This window comes from Otolemur garnettii, unplaced genomic scaffold (genome assembly GCF_000181295.1).
Source record: "Otolemur garnettii isolate 467f Iridium unplaced genomic scaffold, OtoGar3 scaffold00015, whole genome shotgun sequence".
Lineage (NCBI taxonomy): Eukaryota > Metazoa > Chordata > Mammalia > Primates > Galagidae > Otolemur > Otolemur garnettii.
This window is the reverse complement of record NW_003852410.1, coordinates 10,575,395-10,596,949: the sequence shown is the minus strand read 5'-3', so window position 1 is coordinate 10,596,949 and position 21,555 is coordinate 10,575,395. Positions and strand designations below refer to the sequence as shown.

Here is a 21,555-nt window from a genome sequence, read left to right as displayed (position 1 = left end):
GAAACACGAACCGTTCTTCTTCTTACAGCTGTTATGCAAACACACAGACACTTGTTCTCTGCCTCTGGAGATTAGACATATGTTGCTTGGGAGAGCAGCAATAGTCTTTTAGTCTTGTTTGACACCACTTTCTTTACCTGTCTTTGCAAAGCCTCATGCGCATATTTTAAAAATGTAATTTAGGAAGGATTTAGTGAGAGTGCCTACAAGCCTTTCATTTGGTTTCTCTTTTTTCTTCCCCCTAACTAATAGCAGGAGTTACTGGCATGCTTCAGAAAGCTTATGTTTGAATACAGTCGAAATCAGTGCAGACCCTTGACCGGCTTAATCTTCACTTGCAAATGACAATGCAGTGAGACCAGAGGGGGGAAAAATTACTTCCTTTCCTGTTAGAAACCTAATAAGTAGTTCGTCTGACCCAGTTTTCAATAAGAGAGATTTTCTGATGACCCGACAGGAGTGACTATCTCCAAAGAAAGAGGAGGGTGAATTTAATCTTTCATGCCACTGGAATGGCAGCTGCTCTCGGCTCTCTCTCATTCTGTGAAGGATGATGAAGATAGGGCTGGATTTCAATGTAGGGAGAATTGTCCTTTTGAATATTCCAAACGAGAGCTTTGCACATGTGCCTCAAGAACTAATTGTCTAGGTTCCGTCAGGAATGCAGCAGGAGAGGAGCGTATTTCATGCTTAAGACCAGAGAAGAGCCACGCAATACTCAGTGGATAAAAGGCTTGCAGTCCCAGCTGGGAAAAAGAGTCCCATTATCTCCCAGCTGCATACACATTCCATACGGCTTGGTTCTGCCCGGATGCACAGCATGCCTGGCTGAGAGCTTGAAACAGAGTTCTGCAGAAAAATTGTAAAGATCCCGAGACATTTCCCCGGGAAGATCTGTAAGTACAAAATTGTGCTGTCTGCTGCAATGAGAATGTGGCTGGGCGAAGCTGCAGCTTTTCTTGCGTTCAGTGTGCTCAGTGTCTTTGTATTAGCATAACAGGTAAAGCCCGGGGTGGGGGGGCCAAGTCACTGCTTTGTTGATGCTGTGTTCCTAGGATGCTGGTGCTTAAAATGCATTTATTCCTTGTGAAAGAAAAATGGATTGAATCTGTATTCGGGGGAGGCTAGGATCAAACCAGGGAAGAGAGACTACAGGTCTATTTCCCAGTGTTTTCCTGGTCTCTGCTGCAGTGAAACTAACGGGCAAGACAGAATGACAGTGCTAATTCTGGGACTTTCAGATGGCTGGCCGCCCTTCCTGTAACGGCACATGGGAAAATGTGATGGCTAAATGTTTTTCTATCCAAGGGATGAGGGGTGGGGTTTCTAGTGTTCAACCGATGATTTAAGGGAATGATTATGAAAGTTTCCCCGGGGAGGGTTTTGGTAAGAAAATCAAAGCGAGACTGGAGGTCACATGGGCTCACCAAATTTTGTCTGGCATTTTGCTTCTTCCCAGCTTCTGGGTAACAGCTCTGGAGTTGCCTTTGCCACTGATACTAGTTAGGCTTGTCAGTATTAAGGTTCCTATGATACTTTATGAAAAGTTTCAGAAGTTGATGACTTGGGAGCAAAACTTTTAAGAGCTCTAAGATTAACCATGTATATAACCCCTTCTGTTAATAGAAGACAGTCACCTTGGGGTTTGGAGGGAAAATTGAGGTTCATAGCTCTTGCTTCTCCAAATTAAAACGACTTATGTTAAATAATCAGCCTCCTGATTGCGTCCTCTGAGAAACATTCACAGAACGACTAAATGGAAGTGACACGGGCGGGGGGAGGACCGGGGAGAATAGTGGAATCAAACACAATCAATTTGGAAAACGAGGTATTCACAATTTAACTCACAGTGGCAATGTTTTCCAAAGATATCTGTACAAGAAGGAGCATATGTTGACTATCGAACTGCTTGTTTTGAGTCATTTTCATTTATCCGGTGGGTTTGTTTATTATTTTTTGTTGTTGTTACTGAAGGTTTCGCCAATTTGTGTGCATTGTATTTTAGAAGGCAAAAAGGTATTGAAGCACACTTTTTCTTCCCCTCTCCTTTCAGACATGTGTGTGCACATGCAGAGATTCACAAAACAAACACAAACATACAAAAATGCTAACAAAATCTATATAAAAAACAGAAAGACAAAGTCATTTCCTCTTTGAGGCAGAGTTTTTTCCTCAGAGTTTTTTATTCTTTTCTTTCTTTTTTTTTTATAGCAATAATCATGGCTGTGCAGTCCCAAGATTTCAAATATATAAATCTGGGAACTTTTATATAATGCTTTATATGAGGTTATATAAATGCATAACTTATCACATCACAGCCAAAAGAAAGCCCGTCATTTATAACGAATGCATTGCATTCCTTCCTTTCAACATTTCTAGTGAAGTACCAGAATAATTTTCAATGTAACTTTCCTTAATGAAAACAAATTCACTTGTTCATTTTGAAAAGATTACATTTTTTTGCTCTATTTTATATAGACCAATAAAAATCAATTATATTGTGAAAAGAACCTGTGGTGTAATATTAGGTTGATTTCATACTTCTGTTGTTTTCATAAGTGAAAATATTCAGTAGTATAATAGGAATGTGTACCTTTTAATTGTTTTATAGGAGGAGGGATATGAAATCTTGGCTTATTTGTTGCTTATATATTTATTGTAACAGCATCATGATTAGAATGCTGTAGCATGTGATATATTCTTTAAAAAATAATTCAAGCTAATCATAAAAGTTCAGAAAAGAAACCCCATCATCCCAGATTTGGAGACTATCTTTGGAGACATTCTCATGTAATTCAGGTCATATCATGAAAAAGAGAGGGAGAGACTGACTTTGGTAAGAATGGTTTCTTACCGTTTATCTTTTTTTCTTAACAAATAAAAAATATTTAGATAATGTGGTTCACACTAGGTAGATAAATAGATAGATACTTTTCTGTAAGACTGGGACCCTTCACTTGGAAAAAAAGAAATGTTGAGTTTAAATTTGGATTTTAATTAAACTGAAAAAACAGTTGGAAGAAATTGATAAATTTCAGATATTATTGCTTTCTGAGACTGATATTAGTTTCAGAAAAATAGCTACATAGTTGAAAAATGTGAAAATATTACTAATTTGAAGTTTTTTTAGGATACATGTTTAAATATTAAGCAATCTTTTGTAGTCCTTGTTACAATAGTTAAATAAATTAACCCATGCACTTTACTGGTATCAACCCTTCCAACACGACTTGAATTTGATGTATGTTGTTAGATTTACATTGCTAAGTTTTTGCTTTCTAGCTGAATTCCCATGTCTTAGTTTAGACTCATTTCACGTTTAAAAGGCATCCTTCCCAACAGACTTTACTATCCGATTCACCATCCCAGTGTTCTTTATTTTGAATTGTTTTCTAGGTTGTTGGCTGTCACTGTGAGGTGAATAATGCCCCTTCACCAAAGAAACGGTCATAGCTGCTAAAATTTCTGTGACTTTACACACTTGAATATGCCTTTCTTGTGCCTTGTACATTGGAGACAAGTTCTTTTTCTTTTTTTATTTTAATGATTTTTCATTTCAGAATGTTGTGGGGGTACAAATGTTTTGGTTACATGCATTACTTTTGTACAGTTTGAGTTGAGGTTATAATTGTGTCCATCCCCAAACAGTGAGCACTGTACCCATTAGGGGTGAATTTACCCATCTTTTTCTCTCCCCTTCCACCTGTTTGATGTCCACTGAAATTTACTGCCATATGTTAAACTTATTTTTCCCTTCAGAACTATGTAAATATGTGTAAGCATTTCTGAAGACTCGTGCCTTGAAAATTGAACTTGTGTAACATTTTTAGATATGTCTAAAATTTCATCCTTGGATATGACTTTCTTTTTGCTGGTCAATGTCCATATGACATTTTTTCTTCTTCTTTTTTTTTGTTTTGCCAGAATATGTTCTCAATGAGTTTGGTCTTTCATTATTTTGAGCCCTTTTGTTGTTGACTATTTCTTTGTCTCCTCCAGCCTCAGGGTGTGGGCTGATTGTTGTCATGTTACTTCTGTCTTTTCTTCAGCATTGCCAATTGTATACATGTTGGATCTCATTTGTCTTCCACATCTATCCTATTATCCAAATTTATTTTCAATTTTCTACTTTTCCAGTTCATTTTATTTCCTGAAGAAGGCCTGCCACAACTGCATGCCTACAAGTAATTTTCAAGCAGTTCTTTTATAATATTATTTCTGATGTACTTTCATCTCTATCTCGGTGATGTTTTTATTTTCCTCTGTACTTTTTATTCTCTCTTGTATCCTTTGGTATTTTCATTTAGTTACTGAATTTATTTTTTAAAAACATGTACAGAAAGAATTACGTTTTGGAGATAGACTATGTAAGAATAATTGTCTTAGCATTTTCTCAAAAATGCAGCTTATTCTACTTGAGGTTTTTTTTTATTTTTTACAACTCTACTTTCCTTTGCTCCCCTCTTCCCTTCATCTTCTTCTTTTTCTTTCAAAACATGTGTGTGAGAGATAAAAAGAGCACGGAAGATAGTTAAGGCATGGCAACTAGTCTGTATGATTTTATAATGGTGCCTACATGCCATTATGCATCTGTTCCAACCCACAGAATGAACAACACCCAGAGTGAGCCATAAGGTAAACTATAACAATCTATCAGTGTAGGTTCATCAGTTGTTAACAAAGGTCCCATTATGGTTTGGGATGTTGATAGTGGGAGAAGCCATGTCTGTGTTGGAGCAAGGGGTATATGAGGATTCCTTGTATTTTTTGCTTAATTTTGATATGAACCTAAAACTGTCCCCAAAATAAAGGCTATGGAATAGTAAAATATAACGTAAAAGTCTTTTCTCGTAATTCCTTTATGAGTATCATTCGCCTTTTCGGAATAAGATTAACTATTTAAGGAAGAACAGTGAAAATAGATGTTTATGATAGAAAGAGTAAGTATGATAGATGCAGTTTTAATTCAGATTTGTTGTCCAGTGTGTGTATAGTTGCCAAATTTGTTATCTTCTTTATCTGAGGGACCCATTTCCTTGGTTGTCATTTGAGTGAATGGTTTACCATATACTAAGATCATTAAGGCCTTGTCCTCTGTGTTGTGATCTTGTAATTAGACTCTCCTTCTTTGAATATACTCTCCAGCAATCTCTTCTCCTCAGCTAGCAAATCTGGGGGTAATCTAGATCCTCCTAAAAGTAAGAGAAAGTATTTCTCAGTTTTCTCTAGTGCCTCCCTACTCCCACAATGTTGACGTCTTTTAGCCTTTGGCAACAGTGGAAATACGCTTTAGGTCATGTTTGGGGGTCATGTCCATTAACGTTTTTATTGAGGACAGAGGAGATTTTGCTTTGTTTTTATTTTGTGTCTTCACCATCAATGGGCTACCTTTTGATTTCTCTTTGTTGTTTCGGTAGGAAAAGGGATGACTCAAAATATCCTTAATGAGTTTAAGTAGAAAGCTTTAGGTTTAGAAAAATTCTTTAAATGGAAATTTCATGAGAGAGTGGTTATTTTCATTTTTCATATTGACAAACCTGTTCTAGTTAAAATTGAGTTCAAGTGCACCATGTATTCTAGCATTAAACATTTATTATGGTAAAGGCATAACACAGGACACAGAAGAAAGCATCCCTTCTGGTAGTCTTATTAGTCTATATTGATGGAGTCGATGGCCTACTTACCCATCTTGCAATGAGCCCTAAGGTGATTTGCAGTGAATTTCCACCATGGTAATACATATCAAAATTTGTAGACTTTAATTCTTTTTGGAAGGAGAGTGATTATAAAACTTATACATAATAGTTTTCCAATTAAACAAGTAAATGAATGAATGCACAAAATTACCTAGGTCTGGAGATTGTTAAAAGAAGCAATAAAAGAATCCTATTGTATCCTATGAAGTATAAAACTAATGATCTTACTGGTAAAAAATAAAATTCACGTTCTAAGCATAATAAGGTGACAGTGAGAGCAAGATTCACGAGGGGGGCTGCTTGAGCCGCAGGGCCTCGATGTATTTAGCCTCTCTCTACCTCAGTTTCCCCACCCTTAATGGAGATAATATTATTACTGACTTCATATATTATTAAGAGAGTTAAATGGGTTAAGAGGTAAAAAGTCTTAGCAAAACCCTGGCAATTAATAAGCATTCTATATGTTGGTTAATTATTATTATTATACTATCATAATATTTATATATGAGCCTTGAAATCAGTTAGGTACAAATAACATAAAACAATAAGAATAAAAATTATAATTATCATCTAATCAATTGTATTGAGTATTTAGTGGAGAACTACATTTAGAGTGTAAATCATAATTGGATACGAAAATAGAGCTCAGGGAATAATTGAGAGAAGATACAGAGATGCTGGTCCTTGGATCCATAGAGCTTAAAAGTAGAAATGATATTTCTGGATACACCAAAAAATTGGCCCTAATCAAAAAAAAAAGGATTTATTTACTTTTCTAATGATGAAAGCCTAATGGTATAATACTGAAAATAAACATATTTAACTTGCTTAATATATTCCATATTAGACCATTTAGGTAGGCCCAGTCTTATAAATACATGCTGCTATTGAATATATTTCATCTTATGTGTATTACACACTTATTAATTTCCTTATCTATGCTTATTTGGTTTATTTAAAACAGTCATGACTGCACTATTCCATGAATACCTTATATTGAGAATTTATACATACGTGTGAGGATTTGTATCCATAGTACTAAGACTGTGCTATCCTCATATGTCTACAATTTCATGTTTCTTATGCCTGATCTCAGAATCTCTGCCTTTTAATTAATATGCTTAATTTATTCACATCTATTATGATTGATGATATAATCAGACTTATTTCTTACATCTTGTTCTAAGTCCTACTAAATTTTTTTTAACGTTTCCTATTTGCTTTTTTTGGTTTGACCACACGTTCTTTATTCTCTTTTTCTGACTTTTACTAGCTAAAAATGATATACTCCAGAATTAATTTCAGTGAATGTCTAAGTATTTTAAACTGAAACAATCCTTTTTATTTTCTAGTGAAGAGCAACAGTAATATATCTATCCTCTTCACTAACAGGAAAATGATTTGTTTAAATGCACTCTGAGATCTCTCTCCCAGTGTCCAGGTTTTCACTCTTTCAACTGCTCCCAATATTTTTGTCAATGTTTATTTAAATTTCTGACATGTTTTCCTGAATACTTTGCCATTTTTTCTCTCTACTTGCATGCATCTCTTGGATTCATTTTTTTTTTTTTTCTTTTTTTGAGACAGAGTCTCAAGCTGTCACCCTGGATAGAGAGCCATGGCATTATCCTGGCTCAGCCATGGCCTCTGTTTTTCTACTTTTAGTAGAGACAGGGTCTCGCTCTTGCTCAGACAGGTCTAGAACTCCTGAACTCAAGGAATCCACCCACCTAAGCCTCCTCCGAGAATGCTAGGATTATAGACATGAGCCACTGTGCCCGGCCTAGTGGATTCATTTCTTGTGTGCTAAAGACCCTTTGAAGGTTGTTCTATAAAGAGTATTAACTCACTCAAAATTTAGGTATTAAAAATTGCTTAATTTACTCCCATTCTAAAATAACACTATAGTTGGTTTGGAGAACTCTATGTTGCCTCCTATTTTTATCTCAACATTTTTTGCACATTCTCTTTCATGACCTTCTGGAATATAGTTTTGCTCATGAGAAGACATCCCAAAGTCTAATCATCACATCTTTAAAGATGCATCTGTCTTTCACACTGGTAGATGTTAAGAATTTCTCCTTGTCCTTGATATCTCTGAGTGTACTACCATGTGTAGAGTTGTAGAGTTGTTTTGAATTTATCACACTTAGGCTCCTGAAAGTTCCTACACCTTTCTTTAACTCTGAAAAATTCTCAGCTATCATATATTTTACTCTTGCATCTTTTAAATCTCTTTATTTTCTCCTAAGTATTTTATTCACAGAATGTTTTCTTGCTGTCTCTGTCTGAGTCCCTTTTTATCTTTTTATATCTGCCTGTTATTGTGTGTTGCATTCTGTGTGATTTCTTTGATCTGTGCTTCGTACCTTTTTTCTTCTAAAAAAATATTTTTAATTTCTATAATTTCTATTGCTTCCTTTAAAAATTCTGCTATTCTGTTTGTGCCTACCAGGTTCTTTCCTATCATTTAAGCTCTTCCAAAACTTGGAGTAAGTTTATTTTAAAATGGAATAATGATTCTTCAAATGTTTTTAGTTTCTAAGGACAAACCCTTAGTTACTTACAGCTGCTGACTCTCATGGTGGTTCATTCCTCCTGGCACTTAGGCTTTTTTCAGGGGCAAATGCACCTTCAGTAGATGTTGTATCTACGAGCAATCAGCACTGTCTGGATTGTGTATACTTCTTCATAGCTTCACTTCACTTTAGCTCTATAATAGGCTCTATAAATTTCTCCTGTCCTGGTTTACTTTCTACATGAAATTTTGGGCCTCAAATTATCTTACCACATAGATGGAGTAAATTTGGGCTTGGACACTTCTGGTGTTACGGTGACCACTCTGGTTACCTCTGAAGGACTCTTTGCAATGGATGATCAGGTTTAAGCTCTCGTTTTAAGCAATATTCTTTTATATTCTTGGGTTATTCTACCCTTATCACTTCATCACCAATCTGAATTTCTCTTCATTTTTGGGCCCTGAGCATTTATCTTTCATCTTTCCAACCTTGGCTATGTATACTATTGAAAGGGGACTTTGTACTTACATAGCATCTCTCTGTGTCTGGGGCAGAAATGGAATCCCGCCCACTTCCACACTCACTGGAATTTGTCCTGAATGTTTTCCATCTTCTAAAAAGTCATCACACTTTCTGGCTTGCTAGTATTTTGTAGGTTTTTTGTGGTACTCTTACAGTTTCATGTCTTTCTTTTGGCATACCTCTGTCAGTTCAATGGTATTTTGGAGGTGAAGACATACTCATCCCAAAAACCTCAAACCAGAAGTTAATTTAGAGGTCTAAGACCAGATTTTTCACCAAATTTATAGGTGGTTATTTTTCTTTAATTTCTAAGACAATTCACTATGTCATTACATTTGCTAATCTTTTTTGGAGACATTGGTAAGTTTCTGGCATATTACTTAATAAGGAATGGTGAATGCTTATGGTATTCCTTTTTCCATTGCTTCCTCAAATATTAATGTAACTTATTAAAGAGCCTGATTTAGTCCAGAAGGACAGTTCGCCCAATGAGAGAATATGCCAGGGAGCCCTGTAGAATTTAGTAAAGAAAGCTGGCCACTGGATGTTATTAGTTTATATATTCTTTGGGAGTGGCAGCTCTATTAATTCCTTAAGTTTAATGGTGTGCAAATTCTTAAAATGTAGAGGCAATTATTCAAAAACTTTGTTAGCACAGCAATTCCTACTGACACAGTACAAGCTAAAATGCTAAATGGACCATTCTTTCTTTAGATGGTTTTTGCTGAATAAAAGTGAGGATATTGGATGGAATTTTTTAAAACTTTTTGGGGGGTCTCCTTTCAAGGCAGGAGGGAGGGACTCAGTAATTTATCCTTCCTGTTTCTAGGAGGCCAATATGGACACACTTTAGGGAAAATGTAGACTTTTTATTCTCAATGCCGTTATTTGTATGTTATTTTAAAGTTTAATTTATTTGGTTTAGCTCATATTTGAATGTCTAAGGGTTTGTGTAAGGATCTCTGTATGGGGCCTTCTGAAGTATCTTTGCAAATATCAGCAGCGCAATATACTGGCTAGAATTGAGCTCTTAGAAAAAGAACATAATTTTCCTCTCTGGCATCTCTCAGAGACTTCTAATCAGTAAAGAGCAATAAATAAAAGAGAAGATCAGAAATCAGATTTGCTGCTAATTTTCTATCAGCTGATTTTAAGAGTAAATTACAAAAAAGTCCTTAAAGTTGTATTGAGATGAAAAGGTTACCATTACTTTAGGGTTGACAGAAGGCAAATTAAAAATATATATATGTGTAACACGAAGACGTTTTCTAGATCTTTAATATTGCTAGTAAGGAAACTCCCAAGCGTGCTCCCTTGTGGATCTGTGATGTTACACAAAAAGTGTATATTCACAAAAAATTCTCTTCAGTTAGCACAGTGGTTATAAAATACGTTTTTCCCCACAGGCACCAACTTTATTTTTTGTTGTTATTTTGTGCAGACTGCGCCTACAAAGCGATGTATGGTCAGGGAATGAGGCTTCCTATCAGCCTCTTCCTGTCAAGATAGGGACACTTAGGTGGCCAAAGCTTTCTCTTTGCTGATTTCACTCTTGTTCCATCTTTTGTCATGCAGATACACAGAGTAATTATGCAATGACAAAAATGACTTTCTCCTAGAAAAAGAGAGGCTGGAGTTGAAAAGAAAAATAACCTATTTCCCATGTTTGACAAAGAAAGTCAAACAGGTGGCCACAAATTCACACACACACACACACACACGCACGCCCAGTGCCTGAGACAGTTGCTTTTATCATTACGGGCTCCTTCTGCTTAATAGGCAAAAGTCATTTTTCAGGAAGAAATGTGGAATCAAAAAAAAAAAAAAAATCCTTTCTCTGCCAGTAAAATTGAAAGATTCGAATAAATCTGTGGCTGTCCTAAAATAATTTTATTCTCACAGTCTTAGCCCTGGGATATTATTTTGTTCCATGATTTCTTTTCTACATGAATTAATCTAAAATTTCTGGTTAATTCACATTAATAATTTAAAGTACTGAATAACTGGCATTAATAATATCTTAACCCCTTAAAATACACTGTAATAATTCCACAAATATTGACTGAATACTTACTATGTGATAGATGCTATTCCCAGCACTACTGATGAAGCTTTCAACAAGACAGAGAAGAGTCCTATTCTTGTGAAATTAAAATTTTAATATGTATTCTTGAATTCAATTAAGTACCCATCATTACCAATTGAAGGGCTAATATTGTTAATTTTAGATCTTACCCAAGGAATGAGCATTAGAAGCTATTAAATTATTAATTCCAAGATAATTGTTAATGAAATAAAATCGTATAGTGAGATACATAAAAAGGAGCTACATAAAGGGATGTGTATTTGCTAAGAATAATCATTATTATTTTTAATCTCTATTTTTATAGACAGTGATATATTCTGGGATAGGTGGAGGGTTAACAAAAAGTGGGATCTCATGTTACACACATGTTCATGGAATTTTCTAAATAACCTGTCCCAACTCCTTTAACTGAATTTTATTTATTTCTTTTTTTTTTTTTTTTTTTGGAGACAGAGCCTCAAGCTGTCCCCCTGGGTAGAGTGCGGTAGCATTACAGCTCACAGCAACCTCCAACTCCTGGGCTCCAGCGAGTCTCCTGCCTCCGCCTCCCAAGTAGCTGGGACCACAGGCGCCCACCACAACGCCCGGCTATCTTTTGGTTGCAGCCGTCATTGTTGTTTGGCGGGTCCGGGCTAGGGATTCGAACCCGCCACCTTAGGTGTACGTGGCTGGCGCCTTAGCCGGCTGAGCTATAGGCACCGAGCCAATTTTATTTATTTCTATCAAGTGAGTGTTGTGCTCGTAAATTCACTAAAATTGTGAAATTTTCCAAGATCTATAAACTATGAGGAGTTCGTAAATAACTGTGGTAAACTAGATATCTCGCAAGTGAAGGGAAATTAACAACAAACAGAATATTGTTTACTTCATGTATTTTTTTCTGATTATAAAAGTCATCTACAAAATTCAGAAAACGAGGCAGGAATATTGCTTGAGCTCAGAAGTTTGAGACCAGCCTGAGCAAGAGTAAAACCCCATCTCCACTAAAAATAGAAAAACCAGCCACGATAGTGGCACATGTCTGCCTACCCAGCCATTAGGGAGGCTGAGGCAACGGAATTGCTCAAGCCCATGAGTTTGATATTGCTGTGGGCTGTGATGATGCCACGACACTCTACTCAGAGTGACAGAGTGAGACTCTGTCTCAAAATGAATGAATGAATGAATGAATTGGAAAATAGAAAATATGCATTAATTCTTATTCTATCAGTCAGTATATGGCATCCTTTCAGTAATTGTGTATGTGTTTAAAATATCAATACAAGATGGGGACGAGTTTATGCGTTCTATTTTATAACCTGTTTTTATTAATTAACATAGTGTATGCATTTCAAATCTCATTTTCTACTAAAGTTGAAGAATTTTTCCACCAGATGGGCATTTCATATTAACTTAAGCCAATAACCTATCATCATACATTTATCTTTTTCACAATGTATGAATAATACTGTGATGCATATCCTTGTACCTGAATCTTTCATATGTGTCTGATTATTTCTTAGGAAGAAATTCTTAGTAGTACAATTTCCATGTCAAATTGTATGTCAGTGTGAATATTGCTACAGTGTTCTTCAGGAAGACAGTTTCTTCTGTACTATCAGGCAAAATGTGTGCTCATTGCCCACACCTTTTTAAATATTAAATGTTATTAGTTACAATAACATGTATAATTGGATTGCAAAACAAACACATAAATAAAAACTTATTTCAGTATTTCTCCATACTACTTTTTCTCCATAAATACAAGAGTAAATAAATTCATGGGTGTTTGGACTGTTGGTATCTGCTCTTTTAAATAAAGTCAGTTCATGATCTTTGTTTATTCTTTTGGGATTTTACATTTTTTTCTCATGGTCAAAATTTACTATGTATCAGTGAGACAGCTTGAAATTTCCACATACCTCATACTAATTTTGAAGTTTATGATATATGTATCCTATTGCATTTTAAATGTGAAACCATAAAAAATGTATCATAAACTATTTGAACCTCACTTTCAAATGTATAGAGTACAACCAAGAATACCTGACCTGGTTTTAATGAACTCAAGAGATTTTTTTTTTGCAGTTTTTGGCCAGGGCCAAGTTTGAACTCACCACCTCCAGTATGTAGGGCTGGTGCCCTACTCTTTTGAGTCACTGGCACCGCCCTAAACTCAAGAGATTTTTACATGCAAACTGAATAAGTTAATGTTTCTTTGTATCCTTACAAGACTATAAGAGATACATGCTGTTGTTCTTAGTCTTACTATAAATAAGTCAATATTTGACCTAGATAGTCCATCAGGTCATAAGCCAGTTTAAATTAATAAGTTGGAAGTTTACTTAATATAGGTGCTATGTTTTCAACTGTTCATCTCATGTACCTACACAGTATTTGGCATGTGGTGAGTGCTTAATAAATGCTTGCTTAATGAATGTAGATTCTACATATACTAGAGAAACATAAATTTAAATATATCTGTGTTCATTCCAAGTATGCTATTACAGTGTCATCTAAATCTAATGGAGAACAAAATAGCACATATTAAAATGATAATTAATGTTAAACTTCAATTTATGTCTCTGCCCTTGGCAACCATGGTAATCCACTCTATGATGAAGCAGTCAGGACATTAGTTATTTATTACATCACCACAAATTTGTACTGAGACCTATCTTTTGGAGGGAATGTTTATTGTGGGCTTTTTAGGAACTTGGTATATGAAGAAAATTCATGAGTGTATGTGTTAAAAGGAATAGTTTTGAGAGTAAAACTTGTGATTGTAAACATTGCTGAATTTTTTTAAAAATTATGAATTGTGAAAAGATAAAGTAAGTGTGGATGTGTGATATTTTCATCTTCAAATACCTCCCTAAAATGTGGGATACATAATTTGTTTCACTAGATGCTTAGAACAAAAAAGAACTTAGTTTTGTTTTAGCTTGAGTTAAGTCTTATACCATTATGGGAATACAATGCTATTTTAATTTGGAAGAAAATAATGAAATGCAGTGACTGGCTTAGTCAAAAAGGGTCTTGGGAACCACTTTTTGTTTGATTTAGACCTAAATACATTCACATTTTGTTTGTTATATTTAGTAATGGAGACTAAAGCTTTCATAAACTATGAAACAAACCGATTTAACTTCTAATTTAGAATAATGACATTTATTAATCAGGTTAGGCTCAATTACGCTGCAGTAACAAATTACCCCTAAGTCTTAGGAGTCTAAATCAATAATGAGTTCTCTATGTGCATTGCTGAGACAACTGTCCTCCATGAGAAGACTCAGTGTAAAAATGTCCTGTGAACATGTGCTTTCACAATTTCAGTAGAATTTTTGAGACTTGCTGCAGCAATTAAACATTTTCACTCAGATGCAATACATATCATCTGAGTCCCCATTTCAATGGCTGAAGCAAATCATTCAAGAGAGTACAGAAGTGAAATTTCTCAGAAAAAGAAGAATGAGACATACTGGCAGTAACAACAATATCTATGAGTTTGTGTTTATTACAAGAAACACAAAGTTTACCTGTCCCTTTTGCTCACTAATAGATCTGCTTCAGGTGTGTTAAGCAATCTCAGGTAGCTACAAATACCTCAGGTAGCTTTTGTACTTTGCTTTGTCTTGTTTTGTTTTACTGAGATGCCTTTTCATTCCTTGTACATATTACGGAGGGAATCACCTTTATCCCCCTGCTACTCACTAAGCAGCCCGTTCATTCATTGCATTTTTACTCTTTGATTCACTCAGTGTCTATTCATCAGGATTATCTATTCACCATTCCAATACTTTGGGGGATCAGGACTTTGAAAGCTAAAACCTGTCCTCATGAATCTGAGAGCTTTCCAAGGAAATATAGTTGAATCAAACCACTATATAAAAATCATCTGAGTGCCCAGAAGGACATCAAATAACCAAGTGTGAAAGTCTGTGAAGGCTTCCACAGGGAAGTGATGGGCAGGCACAATCTAGTTCAACGTGAGAAGAAAATGTGTCCATGGAAGAAAGAACATATGAGGAGGATGAGGGGCTAACAGAACCAAGGTGAAAGTCCAGGTAGCTCAGAGGTCCAGGTGACAGAAGAGATGAAGACTTTATAAAAATAAACAGACATGTACAGTTCTTTGATGGTAAATAATCTACCGTCACAAGATCACAAAGATGACCAACAATTCTTCCCTCCATAGATACATGTCCCTTCTTCCTTCAAGAAGTGGTACTGACTTCCTTCCCTTAATTCTCATCAGGCAGAATCAGTAGAAGTGCAGCTATGCCAATTCTTAGCCCTTAAGAGGCCAGACAGTTTCTTCTTTCATTTTCTTGGAACTCAGACCCTTTACTGGAAGAAAGTCAGGGTACCTACTGAAAAGAACTGTAGAGTTCTTGGAGTATAAGCTACTACATGATGAGAGAGACCACCTTGGGTTGTATGTAGGCTCCCACTAAGAGTGGATACCAAGGCATGCAAGAGCGGCTTTCTAAGATATTTCAGTCCAAAATTTTGAGAAATAATAAATTATTTTTGTTTTAACTACTAAGTTTTGTAGTGTTTTTTTTTTCTGCATTAAATAAATCAAACGGTCACTTGTTCAATTTTTAAAAGGAAAATGAAATGCTATGAAGAGTCTTCACGTTTTCTATTTTGCGTTTTGGCAACCTCTAATTTATTTATCTCTATTAAAAATATACCAAGACTGGCTTGGCGCCTGTGGCTCAAGCAGCTAAGGTGCCAGCCACATATACCTGAGCTGGCGGGTTCGAATCCAGCCTAGGCCTGCCAAACAACAATGATGGCTGCAACCAAAAAATAGCCAGGCATTGTGGCAGGAGCCTGTAGTATCAGCTACTTGGGAGGTGGAGGCAGGAGAATTGCTTGAGTCCAGGAGTTAGAGGTTGCTGTGAGCTGTGATACCACAGTATTATACCCAGGGTGAAAGCTTGAGGCTATCTCAAAAAAAAAAAAAAAATACCAAGACTCAGATGGAACAAACATGTCTCTGAAAGTTATGTGTGGTTAATTTTGGACTCAAAAGTATTTAAAATTATAAATTCCTAACTCAGACCAGGGAAATAAAAAAAAAAAAGACTGAAAATTCCTGTTAGATTCATTTCCACTATGATGTGTATGTTATGTGCAGAATTAGTTGGACTTTGAACAAAGACATATAAGACATATTCTCCCACATAGAAGGCTTCTGTGCTAATTTTGGCCTTCAATGAGAAAAAAAAAACAAGAGTGAGGCAGGTTCACAGATACCCATATACTTACAGTCAAGAATATAAATGACTTCCTTTCATTCTTAAAAACCTTTATAAATTTTTAAGTGATTTTTTTTCAGTACACTATGGACTTCAGTGTTATTTTTATATCTGGATATAAATATTATTGGTTAGAAGTCTATCCATTGAACTTTCTCTTTTGCTTCATATATTTCTCTGGGCTCATGGTTAACCAGAACAATTTAGAGGTGAAAATGTAAACAAAGACATACACACACACACATACACACATATATATATGTATCTGTTTATATATACATACACACACACACACATATATATATATCACATTGCAATGGAAGTTACTGAATTGATTTTTGTTGCATAGTGTGATTATTTTGTTTTGTTGGCACCCATTCATTCATTTAATTACAATAATATAATAAAAATAAACACTAGATTTTTTAGGTAATATTACAGGGTTCTCTAGAAAAACAGAACTATAGAAACAACAGTGATATATCTATCAACAGTTATGTGTGTGTATATATGTACACACACAACAGTTGATATATAAGTACCTACAGAGAGAGAGGAAGAGAGAGGAGTTGGCCACCATGAGTATGAGGGCTGAGAAGTCACAGAATCTTCTTTCTGCAAGCTGGATCCACAGGAACTTCAGTCTGAATCTAAAGACTTAACTTCAGCCTGAGTCTAAAGAGCTGAGAAGCAGGGGAGTCAGTGGGATCAAGCTAGTATAAGGACGGAGGAAGGTGGTATTCCAACTCGAGCAGTAGGGCAGGAAGGAAATAAATTCTCCCGTCCTCCATTTTTGTTATTGTTCTCTTCAGGCCCTTGGTGGGTTGGATGATGCCTGCTTACATGAAAGAGGGCCATCTGCCTTAATGAGTATACTGATTCAAATCCTAATCTTATTCCAAATGCCTTCACAGACACACATAGGATAATGTTTAATCTGGGCATTGCATAGCCCAGTCAAGTCGACACATAAAATTATCATAATGATATTATAGGTAATACAGCTGACTCTGTTAAATACAGCTCACTCTATTCACACAAAACCTGAGAAATGACTATAAAACATGTCATGTGATTTGAAATCATAATTACTGAGTATCCATTTCAAACATTTATTGTTCATTTGAGGACTAAATTTGAAACTGATTCAACTCTGTATGTAATTATGATACAACTGAATATTTATTTGTAGCAAATTAAGAACATCCACTTGCAATTGCCATTCATGTAGATATCAAAGATGCCACATTTTATTACATATATTGTGAGAGGGCAAAACAAATAACCTTTCCTGCTGAAAATTAGATTGCTAATTAAATGTGTCATTAATCATATTTTAAATTCTAAAAGATCAAAATGAAATGGCTCAGAATTTTAAATTTTCTGGGGTGATAAAAGCCAAGCATGTTATTAATGTTTGACCAAGCTCCAGGTGTGTTCATTAATTTCTGAAACTGATGCTCCTCTCTGTTCTATGTGCTTTCAGCTTTCATGGTAAGTGCTAATATGTGCAATTAACATGATTTCAGAGTTCTGACCCCAAGACAGACAAATATTTATAGGAGTTGTGGTCCAGCCAGTTTAGAATAATACACAATTAGTATGAAATTCACTGAGCTGCAGGTAGGTTATGGAAAGGAGTTAGCTCTGACTTGGGTCAGAATTTTCAAAATCAAATCACACCAAGTTGTTTAAGAGTTTAGGGCACAAAAAAATCCACCTTCATAGGAAGAGTTCAAGACTTGGTCTCTCCAGTTGTTTTTAAAAAGTATAATTATAATTAAGGTTCAGTGGGTCTAGAGGAGTAAAATGAAGAAAATTTATCCTAGGTATGGATAGTCCTCAACACCTACATCCTATGTTCAAATGTGATTGGCACAAAAATAGAGACATAGACATATGGAACCAAATAGAAAACCAAGAGATGAAACCAATCTCCCTTATAGCCATCTGTTCTTTGATAAACCAAACAAAAGCATACACTGGGGCAAAGAATCCCTCTTCAATAAATGGTGCTGGGAGAACTACATAACCACATGCAAAATACTGAAACTGGACCCACACCTTTTACCTCTTGCAAAAATTGACTCAATGGATAAAAGATTTAAATATAAGATATGATATGATAAAAATCTTAGAAGAAAGTGTCAGAAAAACTTTTGAAGATGTTGGACCCAGGAAAGATTTTATAACAAAGTCTTCAGCGGCAATCACAACAACAAAAATAAATAAATGGGACTTAATTAAGCTGAAAAGCTTCTGCACAGCTAAGGACACAAGTAAAGCAAAAAGACAACCTTTGGAGTAGGAAACGATACTTGTAGGGTATGAATCTGACAAAGGATTGATAATTACATTCTATAGAGAACTCAAATTTAACAAAAAAAAGAGCAAGCAATCTCATCTATCTTTAGGCAAGAGATGTGAATGGAACTTTCTCTGCAAAAGAAAGACAAATGGCTAACAAACATTTGAAAAAAATGCTCATCTTCCCTGATGGTCAGAGAAATGCAAATCGAAAACCACCCTGAGATATCCCCTAACCCCAGTAAGAATGGCCCACATCACAAAGTCTCAAAGCTGCAAACGCCGGCATGGATGTGGATAGAAGGGAATACTTTCATAGTGCTGGTGGGACTACAACATTTTTTTTTTTTTGAGACACAGCCTCAAGCTGTCCCCCTGGGTGGAGTGCTGTGGCATCACAGCAACCTCCAACTCCTGGGCTCAAGCGAGTCTCCTGCCTCCGCCTCCCAAGTAGCTGGGACCACAGGCGCCCGCCACAATGCCCAGCTTTTTTTTGGTTGCAGCCATCATTGTTGTTTGGCAAGCCTGGGCTGGATTCCAACCCGCCACCTTAGGTGTATGTGGCTGGCGCCTTAGCCACTTGAGCCACAGGCGCCAAGCCTAATACAACATTTTTGAAAGGAAGTATGGAGAATCTTCAAAAACTCAAATTAGACCTCCCATTTGATCCTACAATCCCATTACTAGGCATCTACCCAGAAGAAAAAAAAGTCCTTTTATGATAAGGACATTTGGCCTAGACTGTTTACTGTATCTCAATTAACAATTGCCAAAATGTGGAAACAACCTAAGTCAAACATTTTAAGAAGGAAAAAACATCTATATTTGAAACCATAATAAGTTGTATGTTACTTTATGATTCCCAATGAGCTCCTAGACCATGAGTTCTAAAGAGATTAAGGGAATAGCCAGAGACCATAGGGCAGCAACTCAAACTCTGTTTGTTTGTTTGTTTGTTTCAGGTTTTGGTGGGGGCTGGGTTTGAACCCACCACCTCTGATAATATGGGGCCGGCGCCTACTCCTTTGAGCCACAGGCGCCGCCCTCAAACGCAAATTTTTATATGCAAATCTAGTGTCTGTGATTTCCACCTTCATTCCACCAAGAAGCAAGGTAACTTTTTTGTAGATGAATGAAAACTTTTAAAGTAACATAATGTAATATTCTGGATACAGTCTCTATTCTCTTATAGTTAATTTTTTTTTTTTTTTTTTTTTTTTGCTCCTTTAAAACTGAGCAAAAGAAGAACTTTTAAACAAAGCAAAAGAACACAAATCCTACAGTCCAGTTTAAAAAGACAACAAATAAGGCCAGCCCAGTGACTCATGCCTGTAATCCTAGCACTTTGGAAGGCTGAGGCAGGTGGATTGCTTGAGTTCAGGAGTTCAAGACCAGCATGAGCAAGTCTGAGACCCTACCTCTACTAAAAACAGAAAAACTAGCCAGGGGAAGTGGCCCACACCTGTAGTCCCAACTACTTGGGAGACTGAAGAAGGATGATGGGTCAAGCCCTAGAATTCAAGGTTGCTGTGAGCTATGACACCATGGCACACTATTCAGGGTAAGAGAGTGAGACTCTGTCTCAAAAAAAGAAGGAAAGAAAAAGAAATATCAAAATAATGTAAATGAGATATTATCAACTATTGTTTCTTTTTTTATTCCCAGTTTAAAAAAGAGTTTATCTTTGTGGCAATAATTTTTAACTCTAAACACAGGGAGTGGCTCTTCTGCTGCTGCTCACTTTTTTTTTTTTTTTTTTTTTGCAGTTTTTGACCAAGGCTGGGTTTGAACCCACCACCTCCAGCATATGGGGCTGGCACCCTACTCCTTTAAGCCACAGGCGCTGCCCTGCTCCTCACTTTTTAAGAGTATAGTTATTTTTGAGTCTGTATTCACACATATTCTTACTTAGAATGCATAATAATTTATCTTACATTATTTCCTTCCTCTGAAAAGATTTGAAAAGAAGATCTTGCTGTATCTATAAAAGTTACTTCCTTTTTATTTTTCTATTTTTATCAATATTAATGATGGTCCTCTGAGATCTATCTGAACAGAGAACACAAAGGCCCATATTTCTGTTTATTATACACACACTGCGTATGTGCTTACAAGCTTATCAGCTTCTTGACAAAGGAACTACAAATAGATTTAATCTTTTTAATGCTCTCCCTTACTCTATCCTTATAATTTTTAAAAGGCTGAAATATGTTTCTATGTTTTTCCACATACAGATCATTGTAGCTGGGTCCCCACTGTTGAATCTACTTCAAACTACCTATAGATGGTGTGTTAAAATCTTGTCTAGTCTTAGAGATTTTCTCTTATCAGTTTGGGGAGAGGAATGTGTGAATATTCTACATGACCATGCATGTATTAGACTGAAGTCCTTCTTCAGGAAAAGTGCTTTATGTTCCTCACATCAGATATTTGTATTAAGTGCATTCCAAAAGCAGTGAAAAGAGACAGAAGAATCATTTTTTAAAGTAACAATGTCACAAAATCGAATTGCTTTTTGATTTAGGATATGTAAATACTCATTAAAAGACAGGCTTTAAAACATATCCAACTCTGTCAAACAATAGAAGAATTTGAGGGTTCTTTTTTTTTTCCTTCTTTCTTCCTTTGTTTTTGATTGAAGAAACCACATAAAGCAGGTATAACATCATGGGAAAAGTAGGTACTTTCTATATCACTGTCAAAAAACAAAAATTGCTTCTTGATTTAGGATTCCATAAACTTATATGCAGGTGAGAGAAGCAGGAAGAAATCCATACTCTGCGTTGTTCCTGGAGTGGGCGACACAGATTTTAACCTCTGAACATCACTGAAAGAAAAACATTTCTCACAAAGCTGGCAAATTTGGGGAAAAGATTAAGTTCCTTTTATAGATGAATCTTGGAGGAAGATGATGTATTTTATAATGGGTCTGCTAAGATTCTCATTTAATATTCAGCATCCCTCAGAAGTTTCCCGTATGTTCTGCTTTAATTGGGGGAAAATGAAGAGCAGGTTTGACAGTGTTGTCATGATTGTGATTGAGATGAAGCTAGAATAATGCACAGTTTAACTCCTCCCAGGTCCTGACTCCAACCTCTCCCTGATTTCATGGCCTCTGTGGCATCCTATCATGAGAGTTCTCGGGAATCTCACTCTCATGAAGGAATCAACCTGAT

At 35.9% G+C, this 21,555-nt stretch overlaps 1 protein-coding gene across 2 annotated transcripts in view; it reads left to right on the top strand.

The window, feature by feature from the left end:
• The first annotated feature begins 427 nt into the window (after positions 1-427).
• Positions 428-21,555, top strand: part of CNTN6 (contactin 6) — a 311,477-nt gene continuing 290,349 nt past the window's right edge. For both annotated transcript variants that reach the window (XM_023510687.1, XM_003785488.2), the window contains exon 1: positions 428-896. The gene's annotated coding sequence lies outside the window, so the exon portion shown is untranslated. The remainder of the gene's footprint in view (positions 897-21,555) is intronic.